The sequence below is a fragment of the Chelonoidis abingdonii genome, chromosome 1 (assembly GCF_003597395.2).
Source record: "Chelonoidis abingdonii isolate Lonesome George chromosome 1, CheloAbing_2.0, whole genome shotgun sequence".
In the NCBI taxonomy this organism is placed as follows: Eukaryota; Metazoa; Chordata; order Testudines; family Testudinidae; genus Chelonoidis; species Chelonoidis abingdonii.
Window position 1 is genome coordinate 323,646,195 of NC_133769.1, and position 12,915 is coordinate 323,659,109.

General features: G+C 41.9%; 1 protein-coding gene across 2 annotated transcripts in view; it reads left to right on the forward strand.

Moving 5' to 3' along the window:
- The window catches only part of STARD13 (StAR related lipid transfer domain containing 13), a 551,580-nt gene that overhangs the window by 115,411 nt on the left and 423,254 nt on the right, over positions 1-12,915 (forward strand). The window lies entirely within an intron of this gene.

Sequence of the window (12,915 nt, forward strand, 5' to 3'; positions counted from 1 at the left end):
GGCGTCTGCCAGGGCAATCCAGGGAAAAAGGGCGCGAAAGGATTGTCTGCTGTTGTTTTCCCGGAGGAAGGAATGACTGACGACATTTACCCAGAACCACCCGCGACAGTGATTCAACCCAGAATTCCAAGGGGCAGGGGAGACTGCGGGAACTATGGGATAGCTATGGAATAGCTACCCACAATGCAACGCTCCAGAAATCGACGCTAGCCTCGGACCATGGACGCACACCACTGAATTACTGTGCCTAGTGTGGTCGCGTGAAATCGAATTTATAATATCTGTTTCATAAAACTGGTTTAATGTAATTCGGAATTATCCTGTAGTGTAGACGTAGCTTAAGTTCCAGCTAATCTAAACATATATCGAAATGCAAGAGTGACATCCCCGGAATTTATATACTAAAGGTCATTCCTGTAGACAAAAGGAAATAGCCAGGCATTGTTGTCATTTAGTTTACTTTATTCTCAGGGCATAAAATAAACAATGATGCAGTTCAGAGTACAAAATAATGGATTGTAAATTTCCAGACAAGATGATGGAATAACATAGTAAATCTCTGAGAATATGTCTAAACATTTAAAAATCTGTGCAGATTTAATGACACAGGGCTTGTTTCTGACTCTTGGTCCATTTAAATAGGCAGAAATCACCGTAAGAAAGGTTCCAGTAATTAAAAAAAAAAGTTTGTGCAATTTTAGCAATAGTGACACATTATATTCATACTAGATGCTTTCATCATGACTCTAGGTTAGTCCCAGTCCAATGTGTTATTATCTAGTTATTCCCATTATTTTGGGGTAAGGCTATGGAGTGATGTCTTTCTAATGGAAAAAGGTTAACGAAGTAAAGAGGGTGTAGGAGTACAACCACTATCAATAGCCCTGAAACTTAAAAATAATGTAACAGACAAATCACCTTTACCATATAGATACATGGCTGCCAAACATAATAGTGTGACTGATATCCTGACTAACTTCACACTACCAAAGTTGGCTATGAAATCGTGGTTAAGCTCTATCCTGTGGGCATTCCTAAATAATGTGTACCTGTGATTGAACTACCCAGCATTAGATGTCAATACTGATCCAAACAGGCATAAGACACAGCTTAGTTGCTAAGGGAAAAACTAAACTAAAGGCTCTTAATATACAAAGATTTACTATTTATTTCTTATCATGGTAACAAAATATTGGGTGCTGCTGTGCTTTCCTTACAGTGGGCTCCACTGCATAGTGTTGGTAGAACTGCGGTGGTAACTCCTAATAAGCATACCAAGGAACAGATTCTGTCACCTTATTCACACCGAGTAGCACCTTGCTATGCAAATAGTTCCATTGAAATAAGCAAATGGGGATGTACTACTCAGAGTGAGTAAAGGGACAGAATCCAGGTTTAAGTAGCTGCTGCAGGTACCTGGGGTGATGAATGTTGAGATTTTAGCTATATACAGTATATACTATTTTCTAAAATTAAATAAAACAATACATGCCTCTGTACTTGGCCTCAAACGGTTTTAGCCTAATTAATGTTAAACAGAGGAAAATCACTGTAAATACAGCAAATTGCTAAGACTGCATATCAGTTCTTTTATGAATGAAACAAACACTGTAAACAATTTGTACTGTATAGACTTTTTTTTAAAAAAAGGTTTTCTCTCTCTTCCCTTCCCACTCTTCCCTCTAAAGGTAAACAGAATTTCTAAAGCCCAAATGTCATGGTTCCACAGCTAATCACACCTCTGTTCCCTTTGTGGTCTGAATGTACCTCCTCAGGTATCACCCCTTGTGCCTTTATCTATCCTGAGATGGGATGCTGCACTTCTCCCACTCTTAGACCAAGCCTTGGGCTATGGTACCATGTGTCTCAAGCATGTTTACTCAACAGGCCCAATGGAGTTCAGCACCCAGGGTTCTTCTCTTTGGGAGTCTGTGACCAGTTGTACTGGTTGTGACCATACGGCTTTATTAAAGTCAAAGTATTGTTTATTTCAACAGTAGGAACAAAGGATTTAAAAAGTATTATCTTACCCTAAGACTTACCTACCATTCCTTGATGATAATCTAGGCAGGACCAACTTCTTCAGATACCAGCAACTATCTGCTTCTTTGTTTGGCTGTCCTAAACAATTCTCCCTTCCCCCTTCTCTTGAAAGAGTATGTGTGAGTGAGACCCTCTAAATGGCTGCAGTCCTTTTGATCTTTTGGTCTCTAGGCCTTTTCCTGCCCAGGCATGGTCTCTTAACAACCCTCTTAAACATTTGCTGAGAAATGGCTTATCTTTCACCATTCTTTTCCCCTTCCTGCGTGTTTTTCCTTACAGCCCCCTATTAAACTAAGCCAATATATTCATACAGTACACATTCCAATAACCAGGTCAATGTATAGTATTCATACAGTATTACAGAGGTGCTCCACTTTTGTCCAGCATGCACATCTCTGCTGCCCCAAGTCTATCAAACTTTGCCCATGTTATAATTGTATTCAGTCAGGGACTACAGAGCAACCTTTACACAATACCTACTGTAGCAGTGTCTCTGATCCCCATTTATTGACAGAACAATTTGGATCATTCTGAAGGGTAGCATTTCACTGTCATGAAAAGATATCAAGACATCTGACAGGGTATAAGGTGAAGTGAGTGTTAATGGCATTTCTCAGGGTAGGCTTCAAAGGTGTTGGCTCTCACTGCAGTTATGGCATAGAAACCCTGCTTGTGGACTTGACTGTGGTAGGAAGGCAGCATGGCCTAGTGGAGATTCTGGTTTCTATTCCCAGTTCTGCAACTGACTTACTATGGGGCTTTTGGCAAGTCTCTTAATTTCTTTCTACTACTGCTATGTAGAACTGCTGCAAAACATTGCTTGTGACAAGCAATCCCATTCATTTTCATTTAGGCTTGGTTCTGCCATCCTTACTCTGAGTGCTGTGTTATCTCAATAATCCCACTAGTCACAATGGGCAAGCTCATACAATTGTGCCCTGTATGTCTCAAATACTATTGCTGCCCTGCTCTGGGGTGAGTAGTAATCTGTTACTGGCCTATGCCAATAGCCAATTACCCCTTCTCCCCCTGTTCCATCTCAGATGTTCTGGTCAGAGCATCAAGGGACTGGAACCAAAGTGAATAACTAACGTCTATGTGGCTGGACTCAAGCTATGGGGAGGCCATGCAGAGACTGGAGTGGGAGCTAACCTTAATTCTGCTTATGGCCCTGTTTTAGAATGTAGGCTCTGCTGTGATCCAGAACAATGGGATTACTCTCACAGTGCCAGATTCCAATGCTCTTATTTACGTGGAGTAGTGTCGTGCTCTGTCAGTTATTACACTGACTTCAGTGGAACCACTATTGGAGTAAGGTACTACTCCATTCAAATAAGGGTGGTGGAATTTGGCCCACTGTGTGATACTCAGGATGAGTGAAATAGACAAAATTGGGCCCTTAGAGTGTAAACTCCAACTTTGAATGACTCATGATGAGTCTAAATCTGAATTAGGTTATAAGTACAGTAGAACCTCAGAGTTACAAACATCAGAGTTACAAACTGATCAGTCAACCACACACCTCACTGGAGCCGGAAGTACAAAATCAGGCAGCAGCAGAGACAACAACAACAACAAAAGCAAAGACAGTACAGTACTGTGTTAAACATAAACTACTAAAAAATTAAGGGAACTTTTTAAAAATTTTTTTTGACAAAGTAAGGAAGCTTTCTGTGATTAGAACAGGAGTACTTATTTCATTTAAATTGAGATGATTAAAAGCAGCATTTTTCTTCTGCATAGTAAAGTTTCAAAGCTGTATTAAGTCAATGTTCAGCTGTAAAATTTTAAAAGAACAGCCATAATGTTTTGTTCAGAGTTATGAGCAACCTCCATTCCTGAGGCATTCGTAACTCTGAGGTGCTAATGTAAAGTAATTTAAAATGAAAGCGTTCTGTTGGAACAGTTTCCAAAGGGAAGTGGTGAAAGCTTGTCACTTGGGACATTTAAAACTAGATTGGGAACAACCCTGGAAAATGTGCAGTAAAGCACTATCCTTCATTGGCAGGCAGATGAACTGTATGATCTCTCTCTTGGTCTTGATTATCTGATGTCTGTTCATTTGCTGCTTCCATCCTGGTACTATATTTTGTAGAAAACTGTCTTCATTATATAATCACTATTCGGTGACAAAGACTAATAAGCATTGTAGCACGATACATCATTTTTAGGATTAGACCATGATGGTAAAGGTAGTTCAGATTAGGGCTAATCAAATTGGTCAGGATCTTATGAGAAGGTTTTCATGGCATTGTCCTACATTTTGCCTCTCTCTTCATGTTCCTATTTCACAAACACTAAAAGCTCAACAGATGAAGGGAAAGGAAGCATGTAGATAAGAAAATATAAATTCCATAAAAGCCCATAATTCTAAATCCATATCCTTTGAAGTTGATTAATGATTCTCCAAAAGAAATGCATTTATTTGTGTAACTTTTTGATATGTTAATCAATTAAACATTTCCGATTAAAAACAAGTTAGTTTTCACTTACAAAGTTGGGCCTTTGACAGCAAGTCAACACAGAGGAACCATTAAAGGGGGGAAAAGCATCAGCATGGGAATAACTAATTCAGTGTAAATTATCAAAATAGGGCAGCCAGTTAAGAGTTTTATTGCCAAAAGCTTTCCTCCTCTAATTCAGTTATGCAAGAGTCAAAACTAGTGGAGCTTGGCCAGAGGACCAGGGAGGCAGAGAAGCACAGATTCCATGTCCTGTTCCGTCTTTTTCTCCAATCCTACAGGAGCTCTACCTCCTCCCACCAACCCATCAAGTTAAAACTCCACAGTTTTTGAGGGAGAATGGCTGCAAGGCTCTAGGGACTGCCTTATGGGAAATAACGCTGACTTTGTTATCCTCCCTGGCATTCCTCCTGTGCATGGTGAGTGGATGAATATTGGAATAGTAATTGTCATGGAAAACATGGCAGCAAGATCTGGAAGGGGTGACGCAGCTGTAGGATGACTTGGAGGTGTTGAACCTCTTTGAGTTCTTCTCCCCTTTTTAGATTTATGGGATTAATAGGTCTCCCTCCCCCTGTCCACTCCACAGGTAGACAAACCTCAGCCGCATCTCCTTTGGAATGCATAGAAGGAAACTTTCTAAGTTGAAATTTGTGGCATTCATAGCTCCTAGATATGTTTTCCCTTCACATGAGGAAGGACTTGGAGGAAAACACTCTGGATTAGCTCACTGGACTTGATCACTAACATCAAAAGCATGTGACTTTTAGTAGAAATGGACACCAGACTCATTCTGTTCCAGAAATAGCAGAAACTTTAATATGAATTTAAAAATTAACTTTTCACAAGTTTCAGAATTCCACACATCTAGTGTGGAACATGATTGTACAAAAGGAACATTTCCCCTTTTTGGTGCAATCCTGCTGTCCTCAATACTGTACCTGTTCCATAAGAGGATATGGCTTATCTTGTGATATGCTGCTTACTGTGGTCATACAGAAGTGTGGGTTCAAATTTGCGTCTTATTGCAGAAGAGATCAGTAGGATGGATGTTGTACTTAGTAAACTTTTCATCACAAAAATCACATGGAGTTTGGAAAATATTGATACAGTTGGTAGCAGTATTTCTTGGGGAGACCCAGCATCGTAATATTAAGAGCTTATCATGACAGAGGTGCAAAGACATACTGTGGCTGTGTAGCAGAGCATGTGCATTCTACAAATATTGTGTCTCTCTTCTCAATAAACATGCATGGTACCTACTGCAGCTGCTGTATGACAGCTGCCACACAAGATACAACACATGCAGAGGAACTAATGATTTATAAAATGTGTATGCATCAAACAAACAAAAAAGATACACCTTTCTGGAATGTGGCAGACACCTGTACCCCCAGACATTAAGAAGACAAGTCACATGACTATCTTTCAGAAGCCTTGGAGAAGAATTGGAAAAAGAACAGTTTGGATATTCACATACCATAGTTGAGTAAATGCCTTATAGGCTAGATTCTACTGCCCTTATACTTAATAGTACCTCACTCTGCAAGTGGTCTCATTGAAGAAAATGGGATAAGATCCTACTCAGTATAGGGTACCCAGATGTCCTGATTTTATAGGGATAGTCCCGATTTTGGGGTCTTTTTCTTATATAGGCTCTTATTACCCCCCACCTCCCTATCCCAATTTTTCACACTTGCTGTCTGGTCACCGTAACTCAATAATAGTAAGTGTAGTAGAATATGTCCCTATGTAGTCCTGGTTTAGCAAAGCATTTAAGCACATTTCAGTTCAGTTCTTTTCTGAAATGCGTCAGCACTACAAGTACCACTCATCTAACAAGTCAATGTAATATTTTTATTTTGGAACAGCTCTCGGCAGTTTCTTAGTTGAAATAGGTGCTTTCGTGCTGTTAGCTTTTCAGGACACTGTGAGTCACTTGAGTCAACAAATCACCGTCATTTTGCAAGTATCAGTAATCAGTCATCTAAACTATGAAATTTTTAACAAAATTAAAATACCAAAGAAATGTAGAAAAGAAAGCCAAGAAAATGTAACATGTAGCAACAGAAAAACATACCTATAGATTTTCAAACTGCCCAAGAAGACTGAAGTGTAAAAAGAGTTATTTTTCAACTTGGTGCTGCAATTAAGTAGTAAAGAATGACAGGAGGTGGGATCTTGATGAGTTATGTGGCACAATATGTAGCCCCAAGCTGGGGTTAATGTGTAATAACCATGGCCCTCAGAGTTGTTTCAATAACCTTATGAATTACCTTTAGATTGTTCATAAGGTATTACTGTGTTTAAGTTTATGTCTTTGAGCTGCAGGAGGATTAGGTAATGTAGTTACAGGTATAACTTTTTTAGGATTTAGCATGTAAAAGGGGTGAGCATTTTAGAGGTTTGGAATATTAAGACATTTACATTTGATTTGTATTGGAATGTTTCAGAATCGTGTTGCTACAGTTCTTGGAAATTCAGCTTAGGAAAGTAGTGCTGCCTTCTAAAAGCTCTACATTTCATACGCACAGTGATGTTACTGGAACATAGAGGAGCAGTAACGCTGTAGGCGAATGATGGCATTACTGTATTCATAGAAAACATTCAGAATGTGGAGTATTGTCAGCATGGTAATATCATGTAATTAGCGATAAAGCATGTCTAGTAATAAAGCATGTCCTTTATAAATGTTTGGTGGAAATAGTTGTAAACTGTGCAGTGGAAGACCTGTTCAAGTAATTCATTTATTGCCACAGCAGAATAAAGCTATAGCTGAGCTGTTTGCCAAAGATTTTAACTTAGGCGAATAACCCCAGTAGGATCAATTTTTTGTCTACAAGCCTCTGTTTGATTGTTAAGTTAATATCTGGATCAGTGGCCAAGATTCAATAGAAAAATAAAATCCTTCTCAAGTCATGACTTTGTGGTGGACTAAGTAAATCAACATAGCATGGAAGCTGGGTGTATGTGCGTGAGAGAGAGAATTACAGCTCCAAGATCTACCACCAGAGAGAAACATGCAAAAGATAAACTTCCAAAGTGGAGAACGTGTAATCTCCTCTAGAGGGATCCAAGGGAAGTCACAGCAGTGAACATGTGTAGGGAGGACCTGCCAGAGAGATATCACTGTGAGGTGGACGTAAGCAGAGAAACTTGTGAAACTAAAGAGAGAAGTGAAATACAGGAAATAAAACTTGTGGAACTAGAGAGAGAGGGTGCTTGTTTGCCTTCCAGGTGTGCCACCTTTTGCAAACTTTCAGATTTCAGTAATAGAACTGTAATATATTAGAAAAGTTGAATCTAAATATAAATCAACAACCTTGGAAACCAGATTTCAGAACAGAGGACCATTCTTAAGAGAGAGTTAGGTATGCACATTTCAAATGCCCCCTAAGTACCATTGAAAGTCAATGGGATTTAAGCCCCTTAGGCACGTCTACACTACGCGATAATATCGAATTAGCTAAAATCGGTTTCATAAAACTGATATTATAAATTCGATTTCACGCGGTCACACTAGGCACAGTAATTCGGCATTGTGCGTCCATGGTCCGAGGCTAGCGTCGATTTCTGAAGCGTTGCATTGTGGGTAGCTATTCCGTAGCTATCCCATAGTTCCCGCAGTCTCCCATGCCCCTTGGAATTCTGGGTTGAATCATTGTCGCGGGTGGTTCTGGGTAAATGTCGTCAGTCATTCCTTCCTCCGGGAAAACAACAGCGACAATCCTTTCGCGCCGTTTTTCCCTGGATTGCCCTGGCAGACGCCATAGCACGGCAACCATGGAGCCCGTTCAGCTTTTTTTTTTTTTCCGGCACCGTATGTGTACTGGATGCCGCGGACAGAGGCGATACTCCAGCGCTACACAGCAGCATTCATTTGCTTTTGCATGATAGCAGAGATGGTTACCAGTCGTTCTGTACCGTCTACTGCCGGAGTAAACTGGCAATGAGATGACGGTTATCTCTCCCCCTCTGTACTGTCTGCTGCTATCATGAGTGCCCCTGGCTGAGATCGGCCGGGGGCGCAAAAGCAAAACTGGGAATGACTCCCCGAGTCAATCCCTCCTTTATGGTTTCTAAAAATAGAGTCAGTCCTGCCTAGAATAGGGGGCAAGTGTACTAGAGGACCAGTGTATCAGAGCACAGCTGCTCCGTGTCAGTATTCACAGGGGGTGCCCCTGCAACAACCCACCCGTTGCTTCCCTCCCCCAACCTTCCTGGGCTACCGTGGCAGTGTCCCCCCCATTTGTGTCATGAAGTTATAAAGAATGCAGGAATAAGAAACAGAGACTTGTTAGTGAGATAAAATGAGGGGGAGGCAGCCTCCCGGGGCTATGACAGTCCAGGCAGGACAATAAGCGGTGCGGGGGAGAGGAGCCCAGCATGCTGCTGCTGCTATGACAGTCCAGGCAGTACAGAATCTTTTCTTTACACAGGAAAGGGAGGGGGCTGATTGAAGCTCAGCCCCCAGTTGCTATGATGAAGACGGTTACTAGCCGTTCTGTCCTATCTACTGGGAGTGACCAGGAATCATTCCCATTTTTACCCAGGCGCCCCCATATTCAGTTAAAAAGCATTGGAGCACTCAGGGGTTGATGAGGACAGTTACCAGTCCTACTGCACCGTCTGCCACCAGAGAGGGAGAGGAGCGGATACTGCTCTTCACTGCTGCAGCATCGCGTCTACCAGCAGCATTTCAGTACACATAGGGTGACATTGAAAGAAGTCAAGAAATGATTTCTTTCCCTTTTCTTTCACGTGGTGGGGGGGGGAAAGAAACTGAGGAGCTATTCCCTGAACCACGCCAGACACTGTGTTTGAACCTACAGACATTGGGAGCTCAGCCAAGAATGCAAATACTTTTCAGAGACTGCTGTGGACTGTGGGATAGCTGGAGTCCTCAGTACCCCCTCCCTCCATGAGCGTCCATTTGAGTCTCTTTGGCTTTCCGTTACGCTTGTCACGCAGCACTGTGTAGGGAGGACAGAAATCGATATAAAGTGCTCATTGTATCGATATAAAGAGCGTTGTAGTGTGGACGGGTACAGCGTTAAATTGATTTAACGCTGTTTAAATTGATTTAAACGCGTAGTGTAGACCAGGCCTCAGTTACTTTTGAAAATTTTACCTGTATAGCACTAGTTAGCAACACTGTAATGATACCCAGAATCATGCAACTCTTCCTTGTGTGGAAATCCCACTGAAGTCCACATGGCAGCTTTGCATATGGAAAGTGTAGAGCAAGGATTGGCAATCTTAGGCACGCACCCTGTCAGGGAAATCCACTGGTGGGCTGGGACAATTTGTTTACCTTCAGTGTCCGCAGGTTCGGCTGATACAGCCGAGGGATGTGCTGGCCACTGCTTCCTGCAGCCCCCATTGGCCTGGAACGTTGAACCGCGGCCAGTGGGAGCTGTGATCGGTTGAATCTGCGGATGCTGCAGGTAAACAAGCCATCCCAGCCCACCAACAGATTTCCCTGATGGGCCATGTGCCAAAGGTTGCTGATAGCTGCATAGGCACCAACTTCCCCTGGCGCTGGTGGGAGCTTGCACCCCTCACCCTGATTTCACCCTTTCCTCACCCCCATTCCAACCCCTTCCCCAAAGTCCCCGCCCTAACTCCGCCACCTCCCTGCCCCATTGGACTCCTTCCCCAAATCCCTGCCCCGCCTCTTTCCCAAGTGTGCCGCATTCTCCCTTCTCCCCACTCTCTCCCAGCTGCGCGAAGCAGCTGTTTTGCAGCGCAAGCGCTGGGAGCTAGGGGAAAAAGCAGTCAGGTGGTGTGCTCAGGGGAGGAGGAAGAGGCAGAGCGGAGGCGGAGGTGAGCTGGGTGGGGAGCTACTAGTAGGTGCTGTGCACCCACCAATTTTTCCCTGTGGGTGCTCCAGCCCTGGCGCACCCACGGAGTTGGCGTCTATGGATCCCTGGAGTAGAGTGAAGGTCAGAAGTGAAATTGCTCCTGTTCTAATTAATCCTTTTCAATGGCTTGTACCACCAAAATGCTTTGGGAGGATAATTTTCTCAAGCTTTGTGTCACCATGCCTCAGTGAGTCACAGCTGGGAATACCAAGACAAACTGCTGAAAAATAGGGCAGACTCACCCCAAACTAGATGTTATTCTATCATTAGATTATACCAAGCCAGTAACAAAAGTAAACTTCTGTCTCACCACACTGGTTAACAAGAAGTCTGCTTAGGCATTCCAGCCCTAGTTTTACCACCCAGACACTAGACTTTACAATGAGTGATTACTGAAAACCAATTTTATCACGTATACGGTTCTACTAATCCCAAGAAATCAGCCGCATAGCCAGGTCAATATATAACTCAGATCTTGTCCAATAATCATGCTGCTGCCAATCCTTATTAATAAACCTTTAGATTTTAGTTACTAAAAGAAGAATAATGTTAAAATGGTTCATAGGTCATATACATACAATAATTGCAACGTTCTTCGATCAGGTTTGTAGTAGTGACATTATAGAGTGCTGATTTGTAAAGTCTCTCTGATAACTTCCAAAAGGTTGGAAGGTCTTCAATCCATAGTTCAATATGCTCCTTTTAGTTGTAAATCCACAGTCCAGAGAATCAGAGCAGGAAAAAAGGCAAAATGGAGTCATGCCAGGGGTCTTTTATATCTTTTGCCATGTACCTGGAAATTTTCCATTTCAAACAAAGCTCACAGCCCAGTTGTGGAATGTTACTGGCACAAGATGGAGTCCAGGGTCACATGAGCAGATCATATGACCTTACATGGCTTGATGACTCACAAGGGTTAGCCATTGGCCCCTTGGAGGGTGAGGTGTCTTCAGGAAAAGCCATCTGGGCAGACTGAGTTTCTTCTATGGCCCAGTGTGAGAGCTAAGTTTCTTTGATGGGCCAACAATATAAAGCTGTCTAGCCTAGATGTAAATCTCATCTGGTAGGTGTTGCCTAGGAATTCGGCACATATGTAATATATATAAGATACCAGTGCATAGCCAAGATTTGTAACTTACGATACAAAAATGATATGTGCATATAAAAAGGCAGTTAGCAGATGGATGCAGCTGGAAGAAGGGGGTGGGGAGCAAATAGTTCAGAAAAGCTGGACGAAATAGAAAATGGTAAATTATTTTTCTAACACTACTTGTGGTCTCCAGCTGAGCTCTTCAAGTGGTTAGTGATTTTGGGTAGCTCAAATTCAGGATGCTCCAGTTGAGACATTGAGGCCTGATTTTCAGAATGTGGGTGATCAGCAGAAATACATGCAAGCCATACGTGGCCAGGTTTTTAGACCCCTCTTTGTTCATATTTTCTTCAGATCTTGAAATTCTCTGGCATTCAGTCTTTGGTTAATATGCCAAGTATTTGATCTAGGCCAGTGGTTCTCAAACTTTTTTACTGGTGGCCCCTTTCACATAGCAAGAGTCTGAGTGCAACCCCCCCTTATAAATTAAAAACACCTTTTTATATATTTAACACCATTATAAATGCTGGGGTGGAGGTTGGCAGCTTGCGACTCCCCATGTAATAACCTCGCGACCCCCTGAGGGGTCCCGATCCCCAGTTTGAGAACCCTTGAACTAGGCAGAGTATTTGTTTCAGTGGTGGAGAAGGTCTAGGAGCGTATATTCTGTATTTTTGGAGAAATGTTGCGTGGCCTTAATCTAAAGTGTGCTCAGATACCATGGAGACAGACCCCTTTATAAAGGTGTATAATTTTCTATTTCTGTTCAAATAATATAAGTTAAATGTCAAAGGTTTGCAAAGGGATTTACCACTGCAGACTAAGGAACCAAGGCTTCTGCAAATGACTGAAAGATTTAAATTAACTTTTAAAATACTGCTAGAGCTGTCACTAAAAACTTAATTGCATTGGTCTTTTTAAAAACATTTTCATTCATTGCATTATAACTAAAGGCAAAATGTGCAGAACGTGTATCAAGGTTTGGAAGCATACAATGCTGTGTAAGGTGGCAGTATAAAGATAGCAGGCAAAAGTGAGATGTGCTGTTTGTCAGCAACGTACCTGACTCCAAATAGAGGCTTAGTGCGTGAAAGAGGAGTGTCAGTGGGGCTTTGCAGCGGAGCAAATTTGTAGCTGCTATAAGAGATTACTTCTCTTTGATTGTAACTGTGACTCAAGATCTGTTTACCTCAGATTGTACATACATCTGCAGTATTACCTGAGCCTGTTAAAATATAAATTACTGCAGACATGGTAAACTGAAAAGTGAAAAGGCTAACTGCAGAAACAGAAAAGTGTAAAGCATACACAGTTACCTTGAGTAAAAGTTCTTACTTGTAAAGCGCTAGCAACGTCCTTGGTCCTGTACAATAGATACAATGTAAGGGTCCAACTATGAAACCCTTGTCTTATTCTTATTCTTATCAATATGCTAGGCAAATACAACTAAGATAGG